Source organism: Chroicocephalus ridibundus, chromosome 23 (genome assembly GCF_963924245.1).
Source record: "Chroicocephalus ridibundus chromosome 23, bChrRid1.1, whole genome shotgun sequence".
Lineage (NCBI taxonomy): Eukaryota > Metazoa > Chordata > Aves > Charadriiformes > Laridae > Chroicocephalus > Chroicocephalus ridibundus.
In genome coordinates, this window is record NC_086306.1 from 1,396,362 (window position 1) to 1,404,990 (window position 8,629).

The window sequence follows — 8,629 nt, forward strand, 5'->3', positions numbered from 1 at the left end:
CCGGACAAAATGAGGCAGGTTTGTGACAACCTGTTATTAAGCCCGTTTAGCTGGCCAGATCTGGTCACGCATGTGGTTGGCACAGCTGTAACCCAAAAAGGACCTGAGTTTATGGCCCAGCACCCCTGGACATTTTCTAATGAAAACAGCCTGTCAAACCTGCTGCTGTGCAAATGAACTTCTTTAAAAGCATTTTCTCAGTAAGAAGAAAGAGCTAAGTTTTGGGCTACAAGCCCACTGAAATAGAGGCATCCATTAAAAAATCAAAACCAAACTCTCTTTCTATAAACCATAAAGCCGGTAATTTCAAAAGGGCGGGCAGGTTTATCAGAGTTACCATCGCATTTGCACAGCCCACCATAGGCACGGGCTTCCAAATGACCTCAGGACCCTGGGCACATTTTGGGAACAAATCTGGCTGCTAGGCATCTTGTCTCACTCTCCTTCCCCCCTGCGTCCCTGCCCTGCTCTCCTTCACCCCTCTGTCACTCTCCATCCGCTTTCGCGCAGGCAAGATACGCTTGTTGTCAGGCCACGTCTCTGCACGCCGTTCCCTGGGGAGCGGGACTGGAGGCACGTAGCGTGTCTGCCCCTCTGCCGGAGGAGCAGCTCGCTGGGGAAACGCAAGGCTGTTGAAAGCAGTAGAAGGAGCAGCCGTTAGGATTACTGCTTCTTTCCCCAGATAAAAGGGGAAGGAAAAGTCCACCTTTTGCTACCCATGTCAGGAGGATGAACAGTGGAAGGGGGTCCAGCTCTCCCTTGGTAACGTCTCCTGCAGCAACTGAGCGTGTTTGCTTTCAGGTGCATGCTAGTAAATGCCAATTTACTCCACTGCCTCTCAAGTTTCTTCAGATGTCAATAAGAGCAGAATTTCAGCTAGCAATTAGCCGTGAAAATGTCTGCTTCCGACCCCGTCTCACCGCACAGCATTGCTGGCAAAACTCGTTAGGATATGGCTGCACTATTCCAGCAAACTGGGTTACTTTCTAGACCAGACAACGCCAGGCACTACAGAAGGGTACTGCTAACACGTATACTGCAATATATCCAGCTCAGGGCAAACGAGCTGACATTGGCAATAGGAAGTTTGCTCACTTGTTTTACGCTGTTGGATTCGTGCCCAATGCGATTCAGTTCACAGCGCAAATTGATCAAGCCCCTGCTCAGCATTTCAAGGGCTTAGCGAGACCTTTGATTGCATTTTGTATGTAAACAAAGGAAACACGAGGGATAAAAGCAATCAGCATGGCTGCAATAAAGGAAATGATACGAGAGGAATGGATTTCCGTGACATAGAGCAATACTTCCTGAAAAGAGGGTGGGTTTTTCCCTGGCTCCAAATACTACATTTTCTGTGACGGCCCAAGATACGGCCAACAAAGACAATACGCTGTATTTTCTTTTAGAGGGGCAGCTGCGGTACCATTAATTCAACGTTAGCATAACTGTATCTCACGGAAGCTGCTGCCTGTCGTTATCTGCAGTGACTTTAGGATGAGGAGATGCTCACTGCAGTGCTAGAGCTCCCCAAACAATGTCCTTCAGCTCCGTGCGGCTGAGGCTATCCAGGATGTGAGCTTCAGATGGTGTTGAAAAGATATGTGTCGAGTTAAGTGAGAAGGTTTAAATACAGGGTGGCCTCTGAAATCAAGTACAGTAGCTAACTAGCAACAACGGCTAAACAACAGTCCAGCCTTCCATAGCTCTCCGGTTTATGTTGGCTTTGCTGTAGCAACTCCTTATCTCTCCAGAGATTAGAGCATTTTAGATCAGTTGTCGTGAGATTCGGTGGCATCCATTTCCTGAGCTGTCACCGCTGCCTAATCAGGCAAAGTTGAAATGCAAAGCTTTGGGAGAGTGGGAAAGCAAAACACCTTATCCTACAATGCTGAACGTGCTCTATTTGCCTTTATCATTACCAGATTTTAGATGCCCAGCTCCAGATACGGATACAGAGAAGCCTCCAGCCTGAAACGTAAGCCAGCTGAACTGTAAGCAGACCAGATACCTTATGGTAGGAAAAATCAGGCCTTTTACCATTTCTACAAGTACTGGTAGCTGGCATAACTGTTTGCCACCTAGTGCCTTCTGTGGTTTGCTCTTCATCAGATATGCATTATGAATTCCCCCGTGGGTTAAAATGAGAGTGGAGATCCACGAGAAACTGAGACCCACACAGTTAGGAGACTAATGGGCTGATCCAAGGGTTGAACCAGTTTAAGCGATTTGATTTCGGCTAACAGTAGTTGGTTGCTGCTGAGATAGATACAAAATAGTGTGACATCATGCAAATACAACCTGCTATCCAAAATTTCACCTACAGCTTTCTGCCAATTTTGAAGTCATTCTTGCAGGGAAAGCAGGGGTAAACTCAACCACAGTCGCTTTCCTTGCTGAACTCCCTCCTTTTCCCTTGGAATTTCTCTAGCTCGCATAGCTACTCATTCTTTTGCACTCCTCTGCCAATCGACAGCTTACACCAGCTGCAAATTTGGCCCAATAATATTGATTGCACGTCTTGTGCTTCCTCTGTCCACCCTAATTAGTGCATTAGAGATAAGCAGCATGCCCTGAGCAGCGAGCTAATGGCAGAGGGAGGAGGCCATGCTTCGTGGGGCATGCGTCCTTCCTGACGGGGGCTGCCACACACGTTCCTCCATGACACTGTTCAGGGCCTGCATGCAACACTAATGAGCTCCAGGACAGGCAAACAATTTAGACAAGGGCCTCAGTGAGCTCCCCAGAGTTGCATTAACCCCTGCACTTACTGCAAGAGAAAGGAGTAACTTACAAGATAGAGCGGTTGGCTAAGCCAGACCCTGCTGCACGCTGCGGTCGGCGCACACACAGGAGCGCAGCAGCCTTCCAGGGACTGGGTAGCCACTGGGAAACAATAGTGCCTCTGTGAACAAATGAATTGCACCCCTGTATCCGCTCTCAGCTGTTCTTCTATCAATAACCATCCCGCTTTTGCATCATTCTCTCATTCTTGCATCATTCTTCTCAGGGAAGAAACCAGTGTCTTCACCACTGGCACCAACGTTGTCAACGCTTCTGGCCTAAAACCTCTAGCCTAAAGTTAATAAAAGGAAGGGTTATCTGGCAAGCCGGGTGATCTAATTGTTATCACCAACACTTATAGAGAATATTGGGATTCAGGACTCCCAAGTCTTTGTCTGGCTCTGCTTCAGATGTGCTCTGCAAACATTTTCAAAGGCTTCATTACTGTTGTGTTGAGTTTCGGAGAGCAAAAATCTGTGACCTCAATGGCTTGACTTTCACAGGGACAGAAGACCTAATTAGTGTGGCTTAAATGGTCAGCGCAGAGCACTCTGCTGCAAATTCCTTTGCCTCGACTGGCCAGGGCGCTGCAAGACTTGCGCTGGTGCAGGGTCACCCTCATGGGCAATGGGCTCCATGCTGGCGTTGAAGCCAGAAGAGGATGGGGAGCTAAGACATAGGGCAGGTCAAGCAAAAAGCGCTCCAACTGTCTGAGCCCTACACCAGTGGCCTAAAGAGCCACTATAGATGCAAACCACATTAAAGCTTCATCTCCATGTTGTGATGGGATGCCAGGGTGCTTTGCCCCGGCAGGTTTTTGTGCATGTGATTTCTTAACAGCCTTACAAAATGGAAGAAAGACTCTGCTACAATTTTATTTTTAAAAGCCATCCTGCTTGCCATTATCAGTGAGGCTTTATATTTGACTGCGCAGAGGCGGGTCAGAGTGGATGACAGCAATTTAATCTGCTGTTGCTTTTCCATAACTTCTTGTGCTATCCTTGACCCTAAGCCAATGCCCTTCCACTGCCAGCTAGGGGAAAGATCCACTCTCATGGAGCTAATGAGTTTCTAAACCTGTATCCCAGGTCTTCTGCAAACTGTAAGTGTGATTTATCCCCATTTCGGAATTCTTTACACAGCTGCCTTTACACTGGATAGGAGGAAGGTAGCAAGGGAGCAGGGTGTTCCCACTCCCCCGGTGGAAACACCCTTTCCCCGGGGTGTGACAACACTCCAGTTTCCAGTGGACATTTCACCTTTGACTCCTGGGCGCTGCCTGTAGCTGTTGTGTTGGGGACAACTGTCCTTGGGGTGCTTGGCTGGCTTCCTGGCTCCTTCTGGATTGGCATTTCCATAGAGTACAGCACTTAACGTCAGCACCGGATTTTTAGCAGCATCAGAAAGGTGGATGCATGCAAAGGGAACACTTGGCAGCATTAGAAAATCCATCCTCTGAGCCCCAGGAAGGGACGCACAGGGTAAAGGTGTCAAGGAAAAGCCTCAAAACCTGCACTGGCCCCAGGGATCGAGTGCGGACCTCATCCGGAGCGTGCAGAGGACGAGGGCAGCCCCTCCAGCTGGGTGGCAGCCTGTGCTGGTCCTTATCGAGGAGCCGAGGAAGGAAACAAGGCAACGCTGCCGGGGAAAGGAAAAATTTACCTCTCACATGCTCAGAAAGCAGATGCCAAGCTGATGCTTACCCTCATTTCTTCAAGAAGAGGTCAAAGCCTGGCCCCTGCCTCGCTGGCTGGTTTTAAAATGCACTCGTTTGGAAATAGCTCCCTGGATGCAGCAAACAGCATTTTGGCCAGCTGATGAGACTGAAGGAACGTTCCCCTGTTCCCAGTTCCTGTTATCGGTACATTGTGTTAAGAGGGCCGAAACATCACATCGTGTTTTTTACGCGTGATAAAGCAAATTTTCACAAGCCACACCAGTGGCTGCTGACGGCCCCGGGAGAGTTGTTCCCCTGCCACGCAGGGCTGGCGGGGCGGGAGGGTACAGCGGGACCTTTTGGACAGGGTTACGCATGAGAAGTGAATGGCTTTTTTTGAAGCTTCCTTACACGATGGACTCAAGGGGTAAACAGGATGTTTCCTTCTCACTGTGCGCTCTGCTTGTTGGATTTTTCAGCTGGGTAAATTCTCTGATGTTTGCTAAAGGTTGAGCACACCCTGGAGTCTTGCAGTGGCAGCACCACTAAGGTCCCTCTGCTCTGCCCCGCAGCCTTACGGGTAGGAAAACTGCACCCAAATTCGTAGCACTCACCTGGTTTCTGTATTTTGCTTAACTTATAAGCCTTTTTTCTTAAGAAACCAAGTTCCCAATTAACTGCTGAGCACTTCTGGTTTTGGGAATTACCTACTGAGAAAACTCTTGTAAAGGAAAACAGCTAGAAGGGTGGAAACTATTCTTGGTGGAGACTATGCGCGCGGGGAGCTGTTGGCAAGGTGAATTGTCCAAGGAAGAAGCTGTCCCAGCTGCAGCCTCTCTGCAGTATGCACGGTGCAAGCGCCATGGGCAGTTTCCTGCTTGAATAACTCAGAATTCCTAAACTTGCAGGTTTTTTTGTGCTAGAATAGACGAGCATTTCTCCAAAGGAGTGCTTACTCAGGCACCTCCTGTCCCAGCTGCCCTGGCTGCTTCCTCCTGCCCCCGCATTGGCCCCGGCTTTATCAGGATGCTCCTTTTTTTCCAGGTTATTTTTCCTCTAGGCCAGTTTGACCGTCCGGCCTCGAAGCGTCCCTGTGCTGCAGCAAGGTGGCAGGAAAACCCAGAGGAAGCGGGACAGTGGGACTGCTTCCAGGGAGCCTTTGGCTGAAAGTCTGAGGACTTTTTTTTCTCCCCACCTTGGTGAGCAGTTATTCATACACGAAGTCGCAATTTGTCAGTCTTTTCTTCTTAAAAGCAGCCTGTTTGGGGGTATCTTTCAGCTCTCACGTAAAGGAAGGACGGATTGCATTACTCTGTCATTCCTGGGGAGAACAACATGTTCTCCTGGCTTTTCTTTCTTTTGCATAAGCCATCCTAAATAATGGCTGGACACTTTTCCCGCACGTCCCCCTCGCCTCCCACAGCGACTTGCTGTTTTATGTAGTAGCCAAGCTAAAAAAGGAAAGTTACTATCATGCCAAAAACGCAACTTTGATAAAATATGAGGGGATAAGTCAGCATAAGTGTGACTGGCTCAGGATCCAAAGAGAATAATGTGGGAAAGATAATTTTACTTTCTTGCCTCTCACGCCTACCGAACGCCTGGATACAATGAAGTGAATTCCTAAATGAATAAATTCTGAGTAAATACCTCAGAAGAGCAAACCAGATTTTTTGCTCTAACACAAAGAATGCTAGACGGTGAGGGCAGGACTGAAATTATGTCCTAAAATATGTGATATTTTCACCCCATAATGCATGGTTTAACCGTTTTAGATGCATTCAGATCTGTGGGTTTAATTGCTCCAATTTGGAAAGCCATATCACATTTAAAAGGAGAGGAAAATCCTCCGTGTGTTTTGTGGGTTATCCTGCACACTCTCCCATCACCTCGAAGGGGATGCTCTCCTGTCCTCTGGCTGTGCAGGGTGAGGGTTAGAGGGCTGAAAAACTGTCTTTTTGGCAGTTTCCAAGCCAAAGGGCAGGGTCGCAAAGGATCTTTCTACAGGGTTTATATTCTTTATTCTCTATGACAGACAGTCTGTTGCACTTTTATACGATAGTAGTAGTTTCACCCTTTCCAGGATATCCAGAATCCATGATTAAAGCCTGCTGAGCTGAAAAGCAGACACCAAACAACCCTCCGTGAGTTTATAATGCCCTTTGCAGCACAGAGGAATGGCGATCCCTGCTCCAGGAACAGGAGAGACTTTCCCTGCTACTCCTTCCCCAAAAAGCTTCACAGCTTCGCTGCAAAAAGAGAAGGAGGAAGGAAACTTAGGTCATGCATCGGCCAGTTTTTGGGGCTCTCATGTTCTGGTGTCTCTAACAGAAGATCTGAAAGCGGCATTAAATCCAGAGCAGGATTTGGGCATTGCCAGTGTTTAGGTCTGTTTCTGTGCTTTGCGTGGCTGAGCCGAGAGGATTTACCCTCGGGGCTGAAAAGGATGCAAATTTTCCACACGTCTGGGCAGATCCATGCTTTTCTGCCTCTGGAAAAAGCTCACGTTTAAAAAAAAAGGAAAAGCCTCCTTATCTTACAGCACCCAACAGCAATATCAGCTCATAAGATGCCCGTGTCGCTCCCTGGGGCTGTTCACTCCCCCCATGCACTTAAGAACTTCCAGCCCACCTGACCTCTATTGGAAAGTCTTGTCTTTTAAATATAGCCACTGTAAACACTCCAAATTTTAATGGGCAGAATATCTTCAAAGAAATTAGTCTGATCTTCAGAAACAGTCATGGTTTGATAGAGGTTGTTTTGCCTATCTGCAGCGGAAGTGGAGGAATGCGCAGTTTATACTAAAATAACGTGCACTTGTCCTAATCGCGGAGACTTCTGAGCCTCAGCCAAGACTTTTCACGTCATTGCAGTCTACTGCGGGCTGTGAAGGAATTATTTGCCTCTTCACACTTTTGATCTTTGCAGAAAGGAGCGTGTGGCATTTCCAGCCCAGATGTTCACGAGGTTTCTCCTAGACCCGATGGAGAAATTTCTCCCTAATTGACTCCTGCGCCTCAAGCCCAGATTAGTAATGAGTTCCTCGCAAAGGTAAAAAATTAAATAAACACTGAAGCAGCTCTGTCAAGGTCATCTGAAGTCACAGAAAAGAATCATCAATGGGAACAGTTGCTCTGAAATGACGGCAGGCAAAATGCATCTCAGCGCCACTTTGGAAACCTCTTGATTTGAGTGTTGGGAAGATGTGGGTCCATTAGGTGCGTGGTGGGAACTTGGACTTGCAGCACCAATGATGTTAGTGGTGCTTGAAAGAGACTTTGGGAGGCAAGAAATGTGTCGTCTCAGGATGCCTAGTGTGTGGGACACGCAGGCGATGGGCAGGGTGAGGACTGAATAGCTCAGCTTTGAAGGTGACTAAGCCTGGTGGAGGCCATGCTGTCCTCCTTGGGGCTCTTCTCTGTGACGCCCGTCCCTCTGCAAGGCTGTGGGCTGTGGAGCTGTGCACCAGCAGGTCGAGCCCCGCTGGTCCAACGCAAGGGAGTTACGTGAGCCTCACTGAGATTTTAAATTACCAAGTTTCAGATTTGAAACATTTTGATCAGATTTGATCATTGCAAGATCAGAGGGCCTTGGCTGTGGGTCCTCTGGGAGGCGCTGGGATTTTGCAGTAGCCAGATGCAGTAATCCCATGAAGGCCTCCCGAAAAATTTAATTCCCTGGTGTGGAGGTTTCTGGGCAGGAGAGTGAGGAGCTGTGTAGTCTCTGGGGATCCTATGGAAAGGAAAACCGCCTGCAGTGAGAATCTATAGGCCAATGAGCTATTTATGGGCCTGATTCTTAAATGCAGCTCAACTTTCACAAACCTCTCCCTTGTACTTTATACCCACAGCTGAGCAAAGGTGGATTCAATACACCAAACTGAACCTACGTTTGAGACTAAGGAGCCTGGGCTCGGTTTTAGGGCTAGACGAGTCCTCCCCAGCAAGGCTGGTAGCAGCAAGTGCTATATACCCAATATTTTTTATTCTCTAATAACATTTTCCCACTGCCATCTCCCCTTTTTTCACATAGTATCCTCTGTGTCCCCGTCTCTCACCAGTTCATTTTTCTTTGCAGGCTCTGTCAAGCAGGGCTGCAGCCTGTCTTGAGCTGAACTTTCGTATCACCAAAGCCAAGTCCTCCGCGGCAGTAATCCAGTGTTGTTGCATTAACATCACCATGCTTGGCACA